Here is a 25,329-nt window from a genome sequence, read left to right as displayed (position 1 = left end):
AACAATAATTATAATACCAAAAAAAGTGTTCTTTATAATCTCTGTTGTCATTTCAGAAATAATCAAGGAGGAAAAGGGAAAAGAAAGAAATTCCAAGAGAAAAGAGACAAGGACCACAGAGAAGAATGGTCTGGGTAGCTACTCCCAGGGAAGATGATGAAAGTTTATACAAGGAATAGTCCTCATCCACAAACTAGGGAAAATTACAACATCTATCCTGTAGAGTTTCAGCTCTGCTGCAGATCAGAGACTGCTGTGTCCCTCCATTTTCTCTCATTTCTCAGTGAGAATTGTACTGTGGGGTGATCCTTTCCTGCTCCAACAGTGTGTGCATGTGGGGATGCTAGGATGTGGGATTTAGTTTGTATTTAGTTTACAAGTTTCCAGTTTAAGAGGAACATTATTCATACTTGATATAGGGACAATGTAGCAATTCTTAGAAATCTGAAGTTTAAGCTCATTGTTGTACTTGGATGAGTACTGGCTTTTCTCCTTAAGTGAGAGTAGCAGATTAAATTACTCTTCACTCATACTTGGTACCCCTCCATCATGTACCATTCCCCATAGTCAGATTATAAACTCTTACCCTCTGAAATATAGGGATGGCCATATGACTTGCTTTCACCAATGAAATATGAGTGGAAATAATACATGTCACTTCCAAATAGAAGCTTTAACAGTGAGATCATGGTTCAGAATCTCTTTTCTTTTGCTATAACAGCAGAAAGATTCCAGAAGAAGGTTGCTCCATTATCCTGTATCCATCAGGAAGACAAGGTGGAGAAGGGCTGTAGCTCCTTCATGATGAACATGAAGCATAAGTGAGAAGTAAACCTTTATGGTTGTAAGCCAACCAGCTTGTGTGATATTTGTTATCTCTTTTGTGATATTTGTGTGATATTTAATATGTGACCTAGCCTACCTACCCTGATTAATATACATGTTTTATCTTTGCTCAATTTATTATAAGTTTTCATTAACTGACATACACATGTATTTGTGTATATATATATACATATATATATATATAAAATAGTTTTTCATGACAAATATTGGTCCTATTTTGTTGTCAGAATTTTTATAGATATTGTAGCCTACAGCAATGTTTTACCTTTATGTCACTCAGTCTCTCCATTTTTCCCATTCCATGTGTATGCCTCCATGGGAGAGAGCGAGAGAGAGAGCAAGGTAGAGTAGGTAAATTTTACCTCACTGTCAAAGTTTATATAAAAGTTACATGTTACCCTTAAAATTTTGTAGTCATTTTTAAAAATAATTTATTTATTTACTTATATTTTAATTTATTTTAGAGAGAGAGCAAATACAAACAGGAGGGGCAGAGGGAGAGAAAATCCCAAGCAGACTGAGTGGGAAGCCCAACAGAGGGCTTGATCTCATGACCCTGAGGTCATTACCTGAGACAAAAGCAAGAGTCAGATGCTTAAGCGACTGCACCAACCAGGCACCCCAAATTCTGTAGTCATTTAAAAAATGTATTTTTCTTCAACTCTTCTAGGAAATAGTCTGGTGAAGAAATAGAATGCTAACTTAATTATTCAGTTCTCAAGTATCATTTATTAATTTTTTTCTCCCCTTACTGATTTGAAAGGCTATCATTATCATACACTACATCTTGAATTGAGTCCATTTCTAGATTTAGTGTTTTATTCCATTTATCTGTCTTCCAGATACACATTTTAATGACTGTAAATTTATATATGTTTTTATATCTTGTAAAGCCAGGCCCTCTCACCATGACTACCATTACTCTGTTTTTTTCATTATTATATTGGCCATTCTCATCCATTCATTCTTACAAATTAACTTAATAATTATTTTTGTCAAGTTCTTTCCAAAATTCATCAAAAGAATCACTTCCTACACAATTTATAAGTTAATTGAGAGAACTGACATCTTTAAATATTGAGACATCTTGTAAAGATAGATAGATGTCACTTTACTAACTCAAGTCATCAAGTCATCTTCTTTTTTTTTTTCCTTACTAGAGTTGTCATCTCTGAAGCCCATAGAAAGTTATAAATGTTAATACAATCGGGATAGTTTTGTCCATTTTAATTCTAAAACTGTTTTTAATAGCCAACTTACTAAGATTTTCTATGTTTCAAAACTTTTTCAACTAATTTTTTTTCAATTAGGCAATTATTTACAAATAAGGATATTTTATATTGATTCCTAAAACTGATATATTATTTTTCTTCTTTAACTGCATGACTGGAATTTCCTGAATAATGTTGAGTAACAGCAGATATCCTTGTTGTGTTATTTCACAGGTAATACTTCTTATATTTCAATTTTTTAAATAACAGAAACTATCAGTTCTTAATGAAACTTGTTTTCTGTTAAATAATTATCAAGCCTTAGCATACTATGAATTTTCATCAGACATATCTAATCATTTGAGAGTCTCATCATTTGAGAGGATTATAATATGATCATATTATCAACCAATAAGTTGATTCTTTTAATGTAATTAAGATATATCCTAATATCTTTAAATTTCAGGAATAAATCCAAGTGTCTATCATGCATTATTTGTTTAATACCCTATGGCTTCAATCGCTATATTTTATTAGGGATTTTTTTTTTCATTTTGTTAGCATATTAGCTCCATGAGGATTAAGATCCTCCAGTGTATCTTTACCATAATTTGCTGTACCTTATAACATTAAATAAATGATTATTAATGAATAGAGGTCTATATATCTTTAAATAAGATTGCCCTTTTTTAAAAATTTGCTCACATTATCAAAGTACCTCATTCTAATGTAGAGGCTATAAACCTGAACATGACAAGTTAAAATGACATAGATGATCCCTCTCCCATTCTCTCTACTATAAATATTTTTTAAATGGTAAATAAAATGTAACTTTAAAAAATTACCATTTCATTTAAAACAATCACCATTTTCTTTAAAAAAAAAAAAAAAAAAAAGAAGAAGAAAGGAAGGAACATCTCAGGTTCCATGACTAAGAAAAGGCAAACTCTGTATAGTAAGCCTGAGAACAGATCACCTGCCCACTCCAGCACTTTTAATTACAGATAAATGCCCAAGAGGCTGGAGGCTGGGTGCTATTGACCTGCAGATTTAGAATATGTGGCCTCAGTCCAATGGGAAGACAGACAGGAATCTAAAAGCAATCCATCTATTTGAGCCATGAGTGCTCAAGGGGCTCCCTTCTGTTCAGAAGCCAAGAAAAGGATGAAGAAGTTTGCCTGTATCTACAGCCGTGGGTGAAATGCAAAAAAGTAAAAAACTCAGCCTCACCAAGCTCGTCTTCGAGGCCTAACGGTAGGACACTGCTGTAATTTGGCTGCAAGTAAAGAAATTAAGATTTTATAGTGTGGGACCACTAGACACTCAGGGAGCAGGCACAAGCTCAACCCTGCTCTGAAACATCCTTTCATACCTCAGGGCCCACAAGAAATGCAAATCAAACACTTCAAAGTAAAGATCTAAACGTCAGGAGCTCACAAAGAAATGTTACAAATTATATTAGAAACATATTATAAGGTGGTATCAGTGGATTCCACAAACAGTGTAATTAGCACAGGGTAAACTTCAGATTACAGAAAAGGCAGAAGAGATGAATAAATAATTATGATAAAATAGAAAAATAAAAGAAGAAACTATTATGAAAAACAGCACACTGTTAATAAAATAAAGGTGATTTATAAAATAACCATACATAATTTCTACAAATGGAAGGGATAATTATTGACCCTAAAAGTTCAGCATATTGGTTAAATACCAGAATAGGTATTTCTGAAGAAAAAAAATAGTATATTAATTAATGTTTTAAGAGATAAATAATTTATAGATATTTACTTATATCTTTAGGACTATGTTTTCTCATTATAGTTGATTTATACATACTCTTAATTTTTACATTCACTTTATCTTTGATATGTTAATTAATAAAAATAGCACAATGTACCAAGTATTTAGATAATATATGGAAAGTGCCTAATGCTTAGACTGTGTTTTATTAATGTTTGCTATCATTATTTACATGATTTACTTCATTTAGTACTTACAGCAATCTTATAAAATTGGAATTAATAGTATTTCTTTTTTACCTGAAGTAGAAAGGTACTTGGAGGCTAAGTGACATAACTAGGTTCAAACAGCTATTAAGAAATAGAATCAGATTTTCACCCAGACCCCTCACAGAATAATGACCCTCTGAAGATGTTCACACCTCGTTCATGTTTTGTTATCAATTCCTAATCAGGGGAAATTTTTGAATGTTAAAAAAAATTCATATATGTTATTTCTGATTATAGGTTGTATATTTTGATGTTCATTTATTTGATTCCTTAGGTAATTTTTCAGGAAAAGTTCATGAAGTATGACAAATAATTTTTTGTACATCTAAAAATGTATGTGTGTATGTGTTTGAGTCAAATGAATGTTAATTGGGCAGTAAATAGAATTATGGGAAACCAGTCTTTTATCCTAAGAAAGCAAGTTGTACCACCTGTCACCAACAGAGCTGTGTTTTATCAAAACCCACATTGGTTCCTCCTGGGCGTTGCTTTACAAGCTTTCTGAGAAGTTAACCATGGCTATGTGAGTAATGGGACATTAGACAGAAGCAACAGATGTCACATTTATGTTTGTCCCATAAAAACCTCACAAGCTTCTCCATTCTCACTCCTATCTACTGACTGAAAGGTGAGGTCTCTGAAGACCTCGACAATCATGGAGCCCCAAAGTGGAACCCAAGTCTCTGAATGAGTACAAGGAAAGCCACTTGCTCAGAAATAAATACCTGCTGGGTTTTACATAAGCAAGAAGTAATTTCACTGTGTTAAGCCATTGAGACATGGAGCATTGAAACAGTATCTTGTATTATTCATCATAACCAATAAGACAGTTTTCTGGATCATAGTGTTCCACAGGTTTTATGCTAATGTTACTCTTTGCTTTTCTGATAACCAGCTTTTAAAATCTGATGTTTGTTAAATGTTCTCTTTGCCCTTGTACCTTACATTACCTGTCAGTATGAGTGTCTTTTCATTAGTTCTGCCTTGCACTCAGTGAACTCTTTCCTAATGGATACATAGGTTGTGGTTAGCAGAACAAAGGCCCTCCAAAATGTTCACATCCTAACTCCTCAAGTCTATGAATATGATACCTCTTATGGCCAAAGGGGCTTTGAGCTGAGATTAAATTAAGAACCTTGAGATGGGGAGATCATTCTGGATTTTCTGAGGGGGACCAATCTAATCACAAAGTGCCTTAATGGTAGAGAACTTTTCCCAGCTGTGGTCAGAAAAAAAATATCACATGTGAAGCTGGGCCAAAGCGATATATAGTTGCTAGCTTTGAAGGTGAAGGAAGGGACCATGAGCCAAGGAATGTGGGTGACCTCTAGAAGTGGGAGAAGGCAAGGAAACAGGTTCTCCTCTAGAGTCTCCAGAAATAAATGCAACCCTGCTGAGATTTTGACTTACAAAAATGAGACCCACATCAGACTTCTAACATACTGAGCTGTAAGATAATGAATTTGTGTTGTTAAGCCACTAAGTTTGTGGTATTTTGTTTTAGCAGCATAGGAAACTAATACACAGGTCTTTTGTCAGCTCAGAAAATTTATTATATTATTTATTTTATTACTGCTTTTCTTCTGTATTTTCTATTGCCTCCTCCTAAAATTCAAATTATACATATATTGTATCATACAGATATATCCTTCATTATGCATAGTTCTTTAATTCCATCCCATCATTATTTGTCTTTCTTTGACTTCTAGTCTTCTAGTGTACAAATTTTGTTTTACTGATATTGAAAATGTTCTCCTTAGGAACAATTAATTTTTTTTTTTAGTTTGGCAATTATTGTTTTACATTTCCAAAACTGTAACACATATCAACATCTTTTGTGACTGCAAAATTTTCTTGAGCCTCATTTAGAATATCTATTAGTCTTAAAAAATTATCTCTAATTTCCTGTAATAATTGTGATACACTGGCAAGTATTTGTTCTGAATGCTCAAATTGTTTCCCTATTCTGAACAGCCAATTTTTTTAATCTGCCTGATTATTTTTCTCTGCTTGATCATCCTTATAGAAGTAGATATAATGATTATTTTTGGTACCTACAATAGACAGAAAAAATACTTCAAATATATTGGATTTTTTCTTACCTGGATAATAACTGACATTTCCTACATGATAAAAATGGAGTTGTAAGCAATAGGAGGTGTCCAAGAGGTTTGGAGTTTCACACTTTTTTAAAACCAGCCTATTCTTCTGTCTCTCTTAGCAGAGTAGAGCCAACTGGACACGGAAGCTCTCTCCAGACACAATTTGACAGGAGTTAACCATGTCTGTCCCTGCTGCTCAACTCCCACATTCAGCCCGCTCTTGTCTCCTTAGTTTTGAAAATCATAAGTGGTATTGGGTAGAATTGCTATCATTTTGATTTTCAGGCACTGGAGAGAAGGGATTTCAGATATGGAAAGTAGTATTTCTTGCAGTAAGGGGACAGGAAACATATGAGAGGAGCAGAAGGGACCCGAGGTTTGATGGGTATCAAGGTTTTATATCACCAGTTTGTACCACAAAGGACTATTTAGAGCCATGAATTTTCCAGTTTTTCAGAGATACTAGCGTAATAATCATTGTTGATTAAAAAGGAAATAATACCACTAGTAGAAGTGGCATTTTACAGACTACTTATTTTTCATAATCCAATTATATTATTTGTGACCTGCACATTGCTGGATAGAATAAACACATTTAATGAACAGTACTGTGAAAAATGCCTTTACAAATATTTATCTTATTCATTCTTGTTTAATTCTTTTAAAAAACCTATTGAATAAACTTTGTAATCTATGTATCACAGAGATGATAACTACAACTCAGAGAATTAAGTTGTCCAAGAAAACATAGCTATAACTACTGAGCAGAACTTGGATTGGGATTTAAACACAGATCAACCAACTCTAAATTCTGTTCTGAAATTGAAGTGCAAACATATTTAACAGTAAACAATTTCAGGGTGAAATGTGAGGTCTGTGTCTAAAGGAAACAATCTGTCTTAACTGAGACATCAGTGGTATAAATGACATCAGTGGTCCTGGCTGTCTCAGAACTCTATCAGAGCATCGTGTGAGGTTACCTGTATCACAGCAGTAATGTGTTGATCAAGAATCTTTTGCACTTTTTAATATAAATTACATTTCTGTGATTTTTTGCAATGTAATTGCTTCTGTTTGTAGTTATTTTTCATGCTAAATTTCACATTTCCTTGATGTGGTCAGTTCCCACGAATTCAAATCAGTGGAATTCAAATAGGATTACATTTCTTTCATCTAAATAATTTATCTTAAAAAAATGGATGTGAAGAGAGTGGCTTAGAAATAGAAAGCATTAGATACACAGAATCTGCTTTTGGCTTCTAGGATTATGAAGGAAATTGCACAATAAATCAATTTTTATGGGTGCTATTGACTTGCAACATTTGCTGCTTTTAAAAATTAATAGCTGAAATAATGAACATTCAAAAAACTCTCTCCACCGTCAGTTTGATTAATTCCTTGATATGAAGTACAGATGACAGATGCAATATTTGAAACTAGATTTTCCTGCAGTCCAATCAGAGAAAACCCAGATACAGGCCATGATGGCCAATACGGTCCCTTAATTTTTTTTTTTTCAGTTAATTTGTGCAAAAGATCGCCTTGTATAGATATGCCCTATCCAATAAAATCAAAGTTTAATTATTTGTATAAATATTATTGTAAATGCACAATACTGCCTCCACAGTCCAAGTGTCATCATTTTATATTAATATTGCATTACAGTAAAACTGGTAATAAAGTGCTGCTCTGAAGAAATTGTGCATGGATTTTTAACATGGTGCTCAGGCCGTAGACTAGTTTATTAAAGTTACTGAATTATGTAGTGGGAAAAATGGAGTTACTAAAACCCTACCCATGGAAACTGCAACAAAATGAAGACAATGAAATGATTATAAGAAAGTAGAAGCCAAACTTTGTGATTCTTTGCACCAGAATTAAATCCATGAATAGCTTCAGCTTTCTATAAACCATATACAACCATCCAAATTAGTTTCCAGTAAATTCATGCAAGGCCATGAAAACAAGAGATAACATAAGGCAGAAAGATACATACAGAAAAGCAGACCCAATTATGACTGTAGAAATAAAAATCCTCCCAGGGCTTTCCTTGAGGATCTTAGAGTCTCATAGGCAGAGGGAAAAGACAAAGAAGAATGCAGTTCCCATTTGGAGCTTATCAAAAGGGTACTGATTTATCTCCAATTATATAAACCTGAATGGCTACTTCTTAAACCACTGAACTTACCTTGAAGTTGTTATTTTATATTAGAAGGCATTCTTAGATCACTTAACTGAATGTATATTTTATTAAAGTTAGGTCAGCACATCATTTGGTCCGTGTGAATATAAAATGCAGTGATTGAGAGCATGGCTTTGGAGGCAGTCTAGCCTCAGTGTGCTTTGCAGCTCTGTCATTTGCTGTGCGAGTCTATACAAGTTAACTAACCTTGATGGGCTTCTCCTGTTCTTAGAGAGCTGATGCAAAAAAATAAATAAGGTATTCCCTGCAGTATTAAGGTATAAGGTATGACTATGGTAAACAGTTTGTGATAACATATCAAAGGCCTCCAAGGCCACCTTTAGGTTTGGTGAGTTGCTAGAAATACCCACAAAGCTCAGAAAACCTGTTAGACTCATGGTTATGGTTTATTACAGAGAAATGACACAGATAAAAAATCAACAGAGAAAAAAGTTGCATAGCCTGGAGTCCAGGAAAAACTAGGAATGAACTTCCAGTTGCTCCCTCCCAGTGGGGTCACATGGACAGCTCTTAATTCTCCCAACAACAATGTGTGATGTGTGCCAATTATTTTCTATTCATCTAAACCTCGTGTCTAGGACTTTTATTGTAGCTTAGTTATGCGGGCACAGAGCATCCACATGACTGACCTTGGCTACTCAGGTTGCAGCCCCTCCAGAGGTCAAAATGATACAGCATGGCCCAAGATCCCAGGTAAAGAGAAAGAGGCATTCACCATAAGTCACACTGTGAGTCTAAACTATTCACAAGTCTGAAGGCCCTACATATACAAATACACTCTTCTCAGGTAGGATATTCCAAGGACTTAGAGGTCTTTCCCAGGAGCTGCTTTGTGAAATAAGGGTGCTAGCCACAAAGCAGGGGCTATTCCAGGACATCTGGAATCAGAAAAAACACAAAGGGGCACTTCCTTTCCCCTGATTCCCTCCGATGAAAAAGTGGCAGACGTAAAGGAATGAAACAGTTCTCAAACTTCTTAGAACCCAGTCCATTGCTAAGCTCTCAGAAATAATCAGGATTCAGCCAGGATCAGCATCAGGTTTGAGAGGGATTCCCTTGCTTGAACACTGACCACATTACAGTGGCATAGCTCCACAAATAGTGTAAGGCATCTAATATTGTGCTTAATTAAGGCAAGTAGTGGAGGCAACTATTTGAGATAGTTTGGTGCTTAGGAGAGAATCAGTGCTTGATGAATAATTTGTTAAAACTCACTCTCTTTCTCTTCTGTCTTCCTCTTTCCCCTCCTTCTTTTTAAAATTTGCTCAAGAAATTTCCATGCTCATTTGGAGTAGGCAGAACAATGGGCACACAAAGATATCAGATCCTAATCCTGAAACCTGTGAATATTACCTTACTTGAAAAAAAGAATATTTACAGATATGATTAAGGATCGTTATGCTGGATTGTGTCTCATCAAAATTTGTATGTTGAAGTGTTAATCCCAGCATCTCAGAATATGATCTCATTTGGAAATAGGATGGTTGAAGATGTTATTAATTAAAATAAGCCCTGAATATAATATGACCAGTGTCCTTATAAAAGGGAAAGTTTGAGACAGATATACATAAAAGGGGAACACAATGAGAAGATGAAGGCAGAGATGTGACCACAAGTCAATGAATGCCAAAGATTGCCAGCAAACCTCCAGAAGCTAGAGATACAGGCATGGCACAGATTCTCCCACACAACCCTCAAAATGAACAAACTCTGCTGAGCCTTGATCTCAGACTTTTAACCTCTTGAACAGAGACACAATAAACTTCTGTTGTTTAAATAACCCAGATTGTGGTATTTTGTTCCTGCATCCCTAGGAAACTAATACAGAGAGATTTTCCTAGATTATCCATGTGGACACTTAATGCAATCATATGTGTTTTTATAAAAGAGAGGCACAGGGAGGTTTCACATAGACATAGAACAAGACAGAGAAGAGGAAGGAATGTACCCACAGAGACAGAGACTGAGCGATGTGGTCACAAGTCAAGGAATGCTGGCAGCAATCCAAAGCTAGAAAAGATAAGAAAAGGATTCTTCCTAGAGCCTCTGGAAAAAACACAGTGCTGCCAACGCCTTGATTTGGGGCCAGTGATACTCTTTTTAGACCTCCATACTCCAGGACTGTGAGACAATAAATTTGTTTTGTCTTAAGCCACCAAGTTTCTGGCAATTCATTACAGTATTCATGTGAAAATAACACATTAAATATTCATTTAACACAATACTTGTGAATCCTTATTATATTTTCAAGAATAGAAATTTGACTTTAGGGTTGGCAAAGGACATTCTGAGTACTGTAATACTGGATGATCAATATTTCATCTACACATCAAGTTTATACTTACACATTTAAGACATTTTATCAAATATAGGAGTCAGAATACAGCAGCTATGAGGTTTAAGATTTTAAGGATATTCTATCCTATGATACTAGTATAAAGTATTTTGAATAACTTTAGCATATTTGGTTACTATAAAGATGTAAGCCTTTAGACAAAAAATAATGATCACTGGAAAACAGCATGGGTTCTGTTACATCAGACCAAATGTATTTATTTTCTTTGCCAGTGTTAGTAGACAGTAAATTCTCAGGTATATGATGGGTCTGGTATGCCTAGATGCAGACATTTGAGCAAAGGTAGAAAAAGACAGGCTGGATGTAAAATGGTAAGATGGTTAATCTATCTATCTACCTATCTTTCAATTGATGAATCGATTGATCAATGTCAGGGTGAAAGAAGGTTTCAGGTAACATGGGCAGACATTTGTGGGGCACTTTTTATGGACCAGCCACTGGTTTGAACCCTTCTGCTTTTACACATTATTTGTTCCCTCCAGCTTCTCAGAATTCCTCCTTGGCCAAAATTTTCCTGCTGTCACTCTTACTTTGTCTCCTCCCCCTTTTTCTTTTCTACTTTCTTTGTCACATAGTATTTCTGCTTATTTCTTAGACAGATTTAAAGATAATTAACTCCAGGGTCAGCTGTGTGGCTCAGTCAGTTAAGCATCTGACTCTTGATTTCAGCTCAGGTCATCATCTCAGAGTTGTGAGACGGGCCCCACAATGGACTCTGTGCTGGGCAAGGAGCCTGATTAAGAGTCTCTCTACCTCTGCCTACCACCCACTTCCATGTTAGCTCTTTCTCTCTTAAAAAAAAAAAAAAAAAAAAAAAAAACTAACTCCAGTTCTGTGCTGTTTTAAATTAATAGCTACTGAGCACTTGAACTGTGGCTAGTTCAAATTGAGATTTCTCTTAAATACAAAATACATACCAAATTTTGAAGATTTAGTATTAAAAAATGTGAAATGGCTCATAAACAATTTCTTACATTGGCTACATGTTGAAATAATAGTATTTTTGATATTATTCTGTAAAATAAAATGCATTCTTAAGATAATTTGACCCAATTAATGTGGCTGCTATAAATTTCGAATGACAAATGTACCTCACTTGTGGCTTTTCTAGGTGAAGGCTAAGGACCTTGCCTTTGTATCGTAAGAAAGAAATTTTGTTAACAATTTTTGCTAAAGATTTCTGGCATAGGTAGGTAATCTGCCTCAGAAAAATTTTTGTGCCACTCCTATAGAGCCAAAAGTGAGCACAGGCAATTGTAGTTTGAAATGACAATTATTTTTTTCTGTAGCCAATGACAACAGCTACTTAATCAGTTTATTGAACTTGTTGGCACAATTGTATGATCATTGAGAGCAGCCATCTTCCTCCACACTATGTCCTTCCAATAGTGTTCTTTGGAATTGATCTTTCCCACCCCTGATGAAACCTCAAGCAGTTCCCAAAGGTTTTCTGGTCTCTTTCAGAAAGAATAACAATCTTATTTCAAAAATTTAAAAATCTCATCAAATCTAACATTACAGTTTAATCTATTATATGATTTAAATTATCTTTCCACAGCTGGGGCTTGCCTCAGCTGTGCATCCTGCAAAGAGCAAGGAAAGCACACTTGGTGTCTGAATTCTTCAATGCTTCCCTCCCCATGGCTGCTGTTGTCCCTTCAAAAACAGTAGAGAAAAGAAGTGCCAGGGAGAAATACTTTCCAACACCACCTGACATGTACAGTTAGCACCCAGCCTCAGGGCCCTGTGGGCAGCAGAAAAGCAACTGCTTTTTCTCTCTGGGCCTTTTTTGAATGCCTCTGAGATCTTCCTGGTACAGACCTCTAACCACAGCCCTGGTGAGGCAGGAGATGTAGATTGTGTGCTTCCAGCAGGCTGCCCAGTGCTGGCTCTGTCCACAGCTTCTTCCCTTTTTGGTATGATTCCCGACCAAGATGGCTGCAGGCTGCTTTGTTTTAGTGGAATGAACTTTTGTTTCTGGGAAACTTGACACATTTCTCTCTCCTCTCTCCTGGCCTCTTTCCTCTGTCACCATCTAGTCTGCCCTAGGTTTTAGAGAGTTACCAGTGTGTCTATGTGCAGATTCTAGGAAATATAAAGCAAGTGTTGCAAATGATTTGTTTCACACACCCCCTAATTTGGCTTGAGATGGTGTACATTCCCCTCACCTCCTTCATAAGTAGCTGGAAGAAGGAAATGCAGTAGTACAATAGCAGCTCTTTCCAAGATAATTTAGACTGTCTGTATGAGTTAGGGTAGTCTAGAAAATGAGAACAAATGGAACACCAACTTTCAGTAGCTTAAAAAAGTTTGTCTACCTCTCCCATAATAGTCCTGGATGGGGTTTAAGTTAGTGGCTTCTTCTCTTCAGACGGTCATTCAAGGACATTTTCCATCTTCAGCTACATGAGTTCCTACAGTCTCATCATCATCTGCATCCAGACTGAGAAAGGAGTGCATGGAGAGATACATCCGGTCTCTCAAAAGCCCTGGCCTAGACGTGGTGCACATCTCTTCTGCTCCCATTCCATTGGCCAACCAACTTGCATGAGAGCCTGAGAAGCACACTCCAGCCACATGCCCAACTACAGCTCTCTCTGTGGAAGCAAGAAAGGACAGACTTTGCTTTATGATTGATGATATTTGCCACAAGCTCCAGGAATCCTTGTCTCCCTGTGAATCTTTGTCTCTTCCTTATATACCGTGGGAGAAAAACAGCAGCTAAGGTTGGGAGAAATCACTTCATAGTGCCTTACAGCATGCCTGGAAGAGGGGCCATGTCCCAACATGAGGGACACGGCCCCTCTTCCCTCAAGTAGAGATACTTGTACTCATATTGTTGTTGCTTTTCTCAGTCTTTTGAGTCTCAGTGAGACAGAGTCTATCCCTATATCTATTACTCAGTCATTTAATAAGTACCCATTCTATGCCGTTGCACTTTTTATTTCTCATCTCATTTATTCTTACAACAATTCTTTGACATAGTTATAAGGCTCAAAGAGCTTATTTGACTTATTTTAACTAATTAAAACAGAGTACAAAGAGGAACTGAAATCGAAGCTCAATTTTTCAGGTACTTAACAATAAACCACCTCTTGGCTATCTCCTTTTAATACTGACATTTTTTAATATTTACTTTTTTCCCTTTTAGCCACTTTCAACTTTCCTTTTAGATTTTGACATCAGGGGCACCTGGGTGGTTCATTGGGTTGAGCATCTGCCTTTGGCTCAGGTCATGATCCCAGGATGCTGGGATTGAGCCCCACATCAGGCTCTCTGCTCCATGGGGAGCCTGCTTCCCCCTCTCTCTCTGCCTGCCTCTCTGCCTACTTGTGATCTCTGTCTGTCAAATAAATAAGTAAAATCTTTAAAAAATCTTTTGACATCAATGATATAAATGAAAGAAATATATATGCATACATATATACAGTATTTATTTCTAATGTAAATATGCTGTATATATGCACGTGTGTGTGTGTGTATATACCGATTGCACTTGAAAGAATATAAAAACAATCACTGTAAAAAGTAAATAAGATTTTTTACAGAAAAAATTCTTTCTTCAAATTATTTACTATCCATGGATTATCTCTTAAAATTTATTGCAAGAGAAATAGGCAAAATGGAAAGCATTATTCTGAACACAATATTTGCCAATCAAAATAAAGCCAACTGCCTCTGTATGAAAATTAAAAAAAAAAACTTGACTATACAATTTCTAATATATTCAAACATTTACAAAGTCTTTAGGGAGAAAGCACTGTAGTATCATTTTTGACTTTCAGTGGAATATTAGTCAGGGTTCAATTACAAAGTACTTGGAAGTGTTAGGGGAGCAGATTCTAAACTGAGCTTCAAGAAACAACTCCCAGATCACCCATAAGGGGGCTGCCAAAGAAGAACTGTTGCCTCTGCCATGATTCTGACACAGAGGGGTTCGGGAAAGGCCACCATGGCTGCTGCTTCCAAGATAACATCCCTCGACGTGTTCTGAGCCAGGCAAGTGATCGCCACAGTCCTCCTCACTTCACACCCCTGGATTTAGAGGATGGGCATTTCAGACCTCTGCTGTGGCTGGTACCAAAAATCTCCACAGAGACACGTGTCAGCAGAAAAAGCAGAAGCAGCCCAAGTGTGGCCTCTGCCTCATGACATTGATATCTCCCTTTCATGTGTCACCACGGCTCCTCTCTTGAGTGAAAGCTCGATTGTGTTCAGAAGCAAAGGTGTAAAGGAGTCTTGCTTTAGCCTTTGGCCTGCACAAAATTATGCTGCACAAAGTGGGAATGGAGCAGGGGAGTCAAGCTGCATCCACCGCAGGGGGCAGGGAGGTTTGAATATCTTTTTTACGTGCAAAAAGGACAAATTAATGCTAGATAATTTGCAGGCAGGCACTGGTTTTCTGATTGTGTGTTTAAATGTGCAGTCACTCTTCAGATGAAAATATTACTCCTATTTGGAAAAGTCTTGACATGACAAATAAGCAGCTATCCGATGACTTCAATTATAGCTGTTTTTACAAGGACCCTTGAATGGGTCATGCTACGACTCATTATTTTTTCCATTTCAAACAAAATAATTAATTGTACTCATTTGGGAATAGTTTTGTCTGGATAAAGAATATAATTTTATTCAGAAAGTCTATTTCTCTTCATTTAACTATGTGTCAGGCACTGAGATACCTCTTTTAATCCTTACAATAGTTTTTAAAGGTAGGAAGTCTTAGTCTTGTTTTATAGGTAAGGAACTGAATTGCAAAAAGGTTAAGTAATTTGTCTAGAGTCATACCACCAGGAAAAAAGCCCAAGCGAGGTTGTGACCCTGGTTCACCTGACTCCCCCTTAATATTAGGAGATTGCCACACAGTGGGTGTTATCCTGTGTGTTTCCTAACTGCTCACGCATTTTCTTTATGCCTGTGTATTTTGCCAGCTTTCCACATAAGCAGTGGCATGTCTTCTTCATGGCATGACATCAGCTGCCTGTGCAAGCTGTTGAGAAAGAAAGGCTGGGCCCTGCCATTCCATTAAGGAGACAGAGAGGGCGGCAACAGTGAAGGAGCTGAGAGAGAGAGTATGCCTAATGGCAGTGTAATCAGATGAAAGCCAAAGCTGCCCAGATAGGAAGGGGGAAAGGGGTGGAAGAGGAGTGGGAAAAGAGAATACAATTCCCACGGAGCTGCTATAGTTGACACCAAAAAACATTCTGCCCCCATGGCTAGGAGAGGAAAAATGAAATGGAGCAAGGGGGAGGGGCACTATGTAGAGGAGGGTACATGCCAAAGTAGATGCGTAAGCCAGTCAAATGGGTCATTTTGGTTATGGTGAACTCGTCAAACAGCAAAGAAAGTCAACAATGGAAAAGATGATTAAATTATGAATTTGAATCCTTAGAGACCAATCATAAGTAACCGAAACCTATAATTATGTCTCAAGTTGCACATATAATTATAATTTTAATAAAATACGTATTTATGAAAATTCATGGGGAAATCACTTTGTATTAAGATAAAGTAGATGACTGTGTCTTAAGTATAATTCAGCTGAGTTTAAGCAGCTTAATAGAATTCAGAGTAAAAGTAATGTCACCAAACACAGATATTTTAAAACATTTTATTTTATTTTTTAAAATATTTTATTTATTTATTTAAGAGAAAGCACAAACAAGGAAAGCAGCAGAGGAAGACGGAGAAGCAGGCTCCCGACTGAGCAGAGAGCCCCCATGCAGGGTTTAATCCCAGAACCCTGGGATCATGGCCCAAACCAAATGCAGACATTTAACTGACTGAGCCACCCAGGTGTCCCTTTAAAGCATTTTATAATTATGATATAAAAATATACAGTTTGGGTGAAATTATGGGTATAATATTTCCATGTTGAGATCTTGGCTTTGGTACAGCTATGGATAATGTAAACAAGGGGAACTCTTTACCCAGTATTCAATACATTTGAATTAATATCTAGTGATTTTTTTCCTGGTTATCTTGTTCACTTATTCAAAGAATATTTGTTGAACATATCCCTATGTGATTTGACTTTAAAAAAAGGATTTCCAAGAACTCTTAGTTTTGCAATAACCTCACTGTCTAATGTCTCTTCACATTCACCACTCCAAATGCTCTCCCCAAGTGGAGAGATTCTTGTGCTTGAATTTTCATTCAGCATTATTAACGTAAATAAAAGTATATTACCACACTAATCCAGTCTACCTGCATTTAAAGATTAAGAAGGCTACCTTAGAGGTAGTATGAAAATGCTATTGGAGCTTAACTCTTGAGCTAGAGAACTGTGACTTATTTTTTTTTAAATGGAAGGGCTATCCATTTTTATCATGAACCAATAAATCATTTAAAAGTTATTTTATGGCACTGATAGTTCAGATATTTTTCAGAAAAGTTTAAAACACCTTTCCATTTAAAATAATTTTGCAGGGGTGCTTGGGTGACTCAGTCAGTTAAGCGTCTGCCTTCAGCTCAGGTCGTGATCCCAGGGTTCTGGGATCGAGCCCCAAGTCGGGCTCCCAGCTCAGCGGGGAGTCTGTTTCTCCCTCTGCCTCTGCCTCTCTCCCCTGCTCATGCTCTCTCTCTCTCTCTCAAACGAATTAATAAAATCTTAAAAAAATAAAATAATTTTGCATTTTAAGTAATTTATTATCACAAGAAATAATCATTTTTTCAAATTTATTCCAAATTTAGCATCACCTCTGATATCGAAATAATGAAATTTATTTTCTAATGACATCTTTTTTACTAGGTGCCTAATTTAATTTGTTTATAAACTATTTGATAACTTTAGTCTCTTAATCTAAGAGGAAAATTGTGAGTCCAAATAGCTATACATCTACTTTGGAGTTTCTGGTTATGAACTGAAAACTAACCAAGACATAAACTGAAAAATTATGGATAGTGAATCTCTCTGCAGGGTGTTATTACTGCATCCCTATAGGTCTCATCTGTATGAATGCAAACATCTTCCTGAACCATAATGAGACTCAGTGTAAATCTCTTCAGGGTCATGTTTAACAGTCTATGCCTATGGAAATCATAAGATTATCTGCAACACTGCTCAGTTTCTTTCTGTTTCTAGCTGAATTAATTCTGCTCTATTGCACAGTTGAGCATCTGAGTGATTTCTAAAACAATAAATAACAGGCTCTGAGAGGCTGACTTTAACTTTCCTGAAACTTCGAAAAATAGTGTATATTAATCATAAGGGTAAAAATTCACCAGATATTTATTGAAATAAAAAAAATACAGCTTAACATCTTTACAAATCCTACTGTCTAGCCTGCTGACTCAGGGCCTGGACTAGCAACATTCAATAAATATGAAGACAAAAAACCACCCATCTACAAAGCTTTACTGAGATTTTGCTGTTAGGTATTATACACTAATAAACAAGAATGTGGAAACTATGTTTATACCAATAATGAAGTAGTGAAAGGAAGTAAATACAAGAGGAAACAGTTACACTTTCTTCTGGATATAAAATACAAACAGTTGTGAAGATAGAGAAATATTGAAACAAGAAAGCTCTAAGTCTACTTCTTTTACTACTACAAGAAACATAGGCAGCCATAGTGGATAGCATGTAGAGGGAATCAGACAGTTTTCATTAAAAGTGATTAAGTGAGGGGCACCTGGGTGGCTCAGTCAGTTAAGTAATCTGCCTTTGGCTTAGGTCACAATCTTGGGATCCTGGGATTCAGCCCTTGGTCAGGCTCCCTGCTCAGTGAGGAGTCTGCTTGAGATTCTCTTCCTCTGCCCCTCCTCCCCTCTTGTGTACCTGCTCTGTCTCTCTCTCCCTCTCACATAAATAAATAAAATCTTTTTTTAAAAATGATTAAGTGATAGAACATGTATCAGGAAAAATATATACACATACATACACATATATATATGTTTGTGTGTGTGTGTATTCCTTTTTTTTTACACAGAAAGACTACATCAGTTTTTTTTTTTTTTTAAATGTAGGAGGGTTTTTGTTTTTGTGTTTTTTTTTTGTCAGAGAGAGAGGAGCGAGAGCGAGCACAGGCAGACAGAGTGGCAGGCAGAGGCAGAGGGAGAAGCATGTTCCCTGCCAAGCAAGGAGCCCGATGTGGGACTCGATCCCAGGACGCTGGGATCATGACCTGAGCTGAAGGCAGCTGCTTAACCAACTGAGCCACCAAGGCATCCCGAATACATCAGTTTTAATAGATAAATGTAATTCCATGCTTTGCCAGTTTTTGAATGAGTAAAACTATCAATGGGACCACCATAGAAAAAGAAATATATGTTAGAATTAGTTTTACAGTCACTGATAAATTATTTAAATGAAAAACTACAAATAACAAAAATAACTTTCATGACAAGTTGAGAAGAATTTTCTTTGTATTTCATTTCATCTAATTAGATACATTATTCATGAAAGGCTCCAGATGGCCAGATGTGAAGACTGAGGTAATTTACACAGAAACAAGGTATAGTTCATGAGGTAGCACATTCTCATGGTTATTGTGACTCAGGTTAAAATCCTGCTTCTTCAGGCACTTCACTAATATCTGTTTCCTCACCATGAAATTCAAAATAACACCATCAACCCTATCCCAGCAGACGATCTGTGGCTAAACAGATGAAGTGTTCTCTAAACTGTTCTCCATGTTCTAAATGTTCTCTAAATGTTCTCTAAATTACAGTAATGTATTTGTCCTGTATAAACTCACAGTTACAATTAAATTAGTAAAAACCAGTTTTATTTATGGGTTTGTTACTCAGTTTTAACATAAGGTCAAGTTCTTACAGAAAACTATTTCAAAATGTTTTAACTTTCCATTGATTACTTATCCAATTTTTTTTCCTCCAACCTAATAATATTTCTGGGCATGCTGAGTTTACAGAGAAAATGGTAGTGATTAATGACCTTGATTTGAAAGGTCAGAGCAATACAGAGGAGGAGGGCCGGAGTCAGAGCCCACATTTCATATTCACACTCTGACATCATTTGTATTATGATAAGCAAGTTTTAAATCTGCCAGAATTAGTCTTCTTATCCGCAAAATAGGAGTGACAATAGCTAGCTCATAGAGTTGCCATGAAGGAAGTTGCCCAAGTACTCAAAAATCCCTTGGCTGCATCAGAGAGTCACTGAACTTGAAGATAAGTCAACATAGTTAAGGTATTAGCCATTGTCAGTGAATGAAGCCAAGGGTTTGTATTTTCCGTCCCAAGGAGTAATACGTTAAATAATATAGGGGCAACTTGGAAAACATCTCTCCTGGTCTGTTCCCCCTTCTCTATTGAATCTGTGATAAATGTTTGATTTTAAAATTTATGATAAATACAGTAAATACAAATCAAAATGTAGCTCCATGTTAACTAGTGACTTACATTTATATTAAGCTCTCATCTGGCGAAGAATCTGGTTTAGATATCTACAACTTTCTAGTAGCCAGGGGGAAATGAAGCGTGAAAAGTGTGGTCCAGTAGCTTTTATGTTTTGAATCACTTTTCATCAACAGGAACTCTGGTCAGTACTAGTCTCAAGTTAATTTGCAAACATGTGAATTTGTATTCAAATGTTGTCACTAGGACAATTGATATAAAATTATTAATTTCATGTTCAAAGTGTGAAAATCTTGACACAGACTGTGTCTTGTGGCTGTGTGTTGTGTTTGTAAGTGTACACATATTTTACTCCCAATCCTTTTCCATGAAAAAACAAGTAGGAAGATATGGGGCCATTTATTTTTATTTTTATTTTTTTTAAGATTTTATTTATTTATTTGACAGACAGAGATCACAAGTAGACAGAGAGGCAGGCAGAGAGAGAGGGAGGAAGCAGGCTCCTTGCTGAGCAGAGAGCCTGATGCGGGACTCTATCCCAGGACCCTGAGATCACGACCTGAGCCAGAGGCAGAGGCTTTCAACCCACTGAGCCAACCAGGTGCCCCAAGGGGCAATTTATTTTTTATTTTGGGAAAAAAGAAGAGACCAATAGTGGAGAGTGACAGATAATGTCTTAAAAAGAGATCTTCTCCTCCAAGCCCAAATTCTCTTAGCTGTCTTTTTAAGACATTATCTGTCACTCTCAAGTGATGTGTTTACTTTCCATCCCCATGCAAGTATCCAGCCCCCCAGTATCCACCACCTCCTATACATACACACTGATTATGGGAAGACATCCAAACTTGTATGCAGAACAAATGCCCTTTGCAACCACCACTTGGGCTGTGAGCCCTGCCAAGGCAAAAGCAAGGGTTTTTTAGTCATTCTTTGTCTTATTCTAATGCTGACTGAAGATTGAATTGAAGTCGTCCCTAAATGCACCCTGTGCTCAGAGACTCCTTGCTGTTCCCTCAGCCTGAACTAGCTCCAGTTTTGTTCCCAACTGGAAAACTCTTCGATGTCTCCTAAGGCTGACTTCCATACCCGTTCATCCATGAAACTTTCTCAAAACTCTTGGACACTTGTGGCAGACCTGATCTCTACTCACTTCTTGGTGCATACATTGTACCTTCTACTTACCCTCATTACTATTTCTCTTTGTATATGTAAATAATTGTAAATTATTTCAGCACTTCTCATGAGCCAATCACTATACTGTGTACAGTTAGTAAGATATGAAAAAGAAAGGTCCGATGAAAGTATATAAAGTGGGCTATAGAGGAAACTTTATATAGCAGAGTCCTGAAATCAGAGTGGAAACAAAATATACCTTCAGCTATAGATTTCTTTCTTTATCTCTTCTCTATCTCTCTGTGTATAAATATAAATACAGGTATTTTTATACACACGTTTTTTGGGTCTACTTGGACCCTGTGAAGTGAAGGGCCTGAACAGTACCTTCTAGAAACTGAAACCCCTTATTCTGGGATCTGGGTTCTGTTAAGCTATTATAGCAGCATATCTCACCTTGCCTACATAGGAGTCTAATTTATTGATGTTAAACATTAGGGAAGATACATGGCTCCAGCAAATGTCCTTGGTGCCAAGATACCAGGAAATATGATTGAAGGCTCTCCCAGTGGGAATGGGTAAGTTCCCTGTGATATATCAAAATATATCAAGAGTCCATACAAAGACAAGATCACCAGATTAGGCCTTCAAACTCGATGCAATTTTTTCTCTTTATAGGCTCACTTCTATTTCCAACCATAACATTCTAGCTTTTATAATGGACTGTAGGTTGCCATGGCAGTAGAAGATTGATATGGAAATGGAGTTTGGAAAATGGGTCATTGGAGAAGAAGTGTTTTAACCCATAAAAAGACATTCTATTGCTTAACCCTATGTTGCTGGCAAACATCCTACAGACTCTAAAACATTCTAAGATTATCTATACCAAAGACAACTCCAGGGGACAGAGTTCTAAAAGGCACTCACCTTCACAGTCACTCCACTTAGTCTGTATAATATTATCTCCATTTTACAGATGGAAAACCTAAGGTAATGAAGGATTAGTACAGATTACTCAATTCATTGAGTTGGTAACAAAACCAAAATTTCAATACATACCTGTTTAGTTCAAAGCTGCCTTCTTTTCCAATTTTCGGTCATTCATTCAACAAATATAAGTGTTGTTCTGGCTTGTGTGAAAAACATGGATGCAATGGGGAACTTGTATTCTCAGTTCCTACTCTTACGGAAAGTTTATAATCTAGTGTGAGGTCTATATAATAAACAAATAATAAACAGGTAAAATAATACATAGGCAAAAATGTAAATTACAAATTGTGCTATGAAGGGAAAACTCAAAACCAAATGCTAAGGTAGGAAATAACAGTGCAGATCCTAATTTAGATGGACTACACACGGAAGACCTCTATAAGGTGTTATTTAAACAGAGACTCAGAGGATAAAAAAGAGCTGGGCATGTGAAGGACTGAGGGAGGACATGGCAAGCAGGGGAAACACTATATAAATATATTTATATTTATATTATATATTTATGTACTTATATTTATATATACACATAAATAAAATTACTCATATATATAAATTTATATATACGTATATATTTACGTGTGTGTGTGTGTGTGTGTGTGTACATATATCGTCCTTGAGCAAGGGAAGAACTTGAAAGAACTTGACAGGCTGTAGGGCCAGAAAAGAAAGGCCCAGAAAACTGGACCAGGGCACAGTTAACTACCATGAGAAGCCACAAGAAAGGAACCTGGAGAAGGGAGGAGACAGATCATAGGTGGCCTTGCAGGCTACAAATATCAGACACATCTAGAGTCCCAGATCACATCTAGAGGCCAGTGCATCTCAATTTTTTATATGCACATTACACCACCTGGAGATCTTGTTAAAAAGTAAATTCCGGTTCACTATTTCTGGAGTGGGACTAAGACTCTGCATTCTAACAAGTTCCTGAGTGACACAAATGTTTCAGGACTTGGACCACCCAATGAGTAGCAAAGTTCTAGGGCCCACTTTTTTTACTCTACCATTGAAAGCTGTGGACCCATTCAGCCATTCTGATGTATGACAAAACTGGAAGTGTGAGAGCATTGACACTCCTTAGGACAGCCCTTAACAGATGGGAACAAAAGCCAATGTACTGGCTTTCTCTCCTCTGCAAACTCTCAACACTATTCTCTACATGACTCCTCAGAGTATCACAATGGGATGGAGCCTCAGTTGGCCCCAGTGGTGACCAGCTCAGTGACACACCCTTGTTTCACCCACCCCTACGTCTTTGAATTATCTTGTTAGAAATTTATACATGGACTGATTTATTAATTTGTAAATTGTTTAGTTTTGACCAGTCTTCATTGTCTCTGACTGTGTTTCTATGATAAGTGGGAATAAGGGAGTGTTGGGGACCTGTGTAAGTTTGGGTTTGAGATTGGAGATCTCCTTCACACTCAACCAGCTCTAGGAGTCAGAGGTAAAGTACCTGCCTAACTCAGGATCAAGAGAAGGATAACTAGATTAACCACCACCGAATGACAAACATCTATTACATGGGAGGTGAGCACCTAGGAATTTGCTTTTTTTACTTCTGAGTTCTTTGTTAATTTTCATAATCAGATTCCCACTCTCAGAAGTACCATGACTGTCCTGTTCAAGTTGTGTGCATTTGTCAGCTCCTGAATATGCTACTCTTTAACTTACGTCATTAAAAATTCACACATCGGGGTATTAAATTTACATTATACATAAAAATTAACATTTACACCATAAAGCACCTGGAGATTAATAGATAATATTAAGACCTGGAATAATATTCTACTCAGAACTTTAAAATACTAATTGTTTTCGAGTTAAAAATTTATAGTAAATGAAAGAAATATGCCTTGAGTATGACTACTTTTTAAACTTTTTCTACATGTGAGTTTCCAAATTGAGAATATAAAAGCATTTTACCTGTTTTACAAAGACACAGTGACAACAAGAACCTTGATAAGAATATCAGGTCTTCATACTGGCCAGGCACATTCATGCCCTCTTATCAAGTGCAAGAATGACTTTATTTCTGGCATTTTAAACACCTTGTGGGCAGTGACAGAAAAAGAAGTAGGCATTCATCCCCTCAAAAAAAAAAAAAAAAAAAAAGTCTTAGGAGCAGCCTCACTAAAATTTAATGATTAAAAGAAGCAAGCAGACTGAATCTAATCTTTTCATTAAATTGCCTAACTTCAATTACTCTAAGTGGGTTCCAAGTTCCCTAAATATATTTGAATAGTGACTGCCCCTTTCCCACAATCCTCTTCTTTCAAGATGGCAGAGGTATTTCCAAGCCTCACCTCTACCTGAGGGCTCTATCCTGGCTGAGCAGATGTGCAGACAGGAGAATCACAAAGAGGCTGTGCCAGTTCCTCTGAACTAGCTGAACCCTCATCCAGAAGAAAGGGAAACAGTATTGAAAACAACTGCAGGGATGTGTCTAAAAAGAATTAATAAAAGTATTTATGCTGGATGATGAAACTCACAACTGTTCTGAAGGATCTGCACACAATAGTTTAGAGCTTGATATTCCTTATGAGATTTTCCTACTTTGTACAAAGCAATTGTTCTGTATCTACCTGGATGTTGTAGTGAGTGATCTGTTGATGGAGTAACGTACTCTGCTCTTCTTTGTGAAGAAGACTGTTTTTATCTATTAAAAAATAGTTCTTGTATTTCTATGTAAAATAAGGCCATGCTCTGTCACCATAAACTTGATTCACATGAGCTTTTATATAGGTCTACATGTTCATAGCCAAGGAGCAAAACCTATTTGGTGGGAGGCACTGACATTTTGATTGTAAGAAGAAGGAAATGGCAATAGTTTCTCAGAAGCTGGGCATATTAAAAAAGAGATATAGAAAATGCGACCCAAGCTGATACTGTAACACCTCTAAAACACAGATGGTTGGCAGCACTCTGATAAGATGTCCCCCCTACTGAATAAAAGTACAAGGACTGAATAAATCAAATGCCCACCATTGTGAACCAGCAAGCACATGGAACCATTTCCCCTGCATTCCATCCTTTGTTCTATATGAACACAAATTACATAACCTCAGGCAAGATGGAGAAGCTGTGTGTGATAACCCCCCAAAACTCCCTAACCTTTTCAAATTCAGTAAGGTATTTTGTGATAACAGCTTTCCAGTTAGATATATACAAATTG

This window comes from Lontra canadensis, unplaced genomic scaffold (genome assembly GCF_010015895.1).
Source record: "Lontra canadensis isolate GAN:19392208 unplaced genomic scaffold, GSC_riverotter_1.0 scaffold14, whole genome shotgun sequence".
NCBI lineage: Eukaryota > Metazoa > Chordata > Mammalia > Carnivora > Mustelidae > Lontra > Lontra canadensis.
This window is presented reverse-complemented; position numbering follows the sequence as displayed.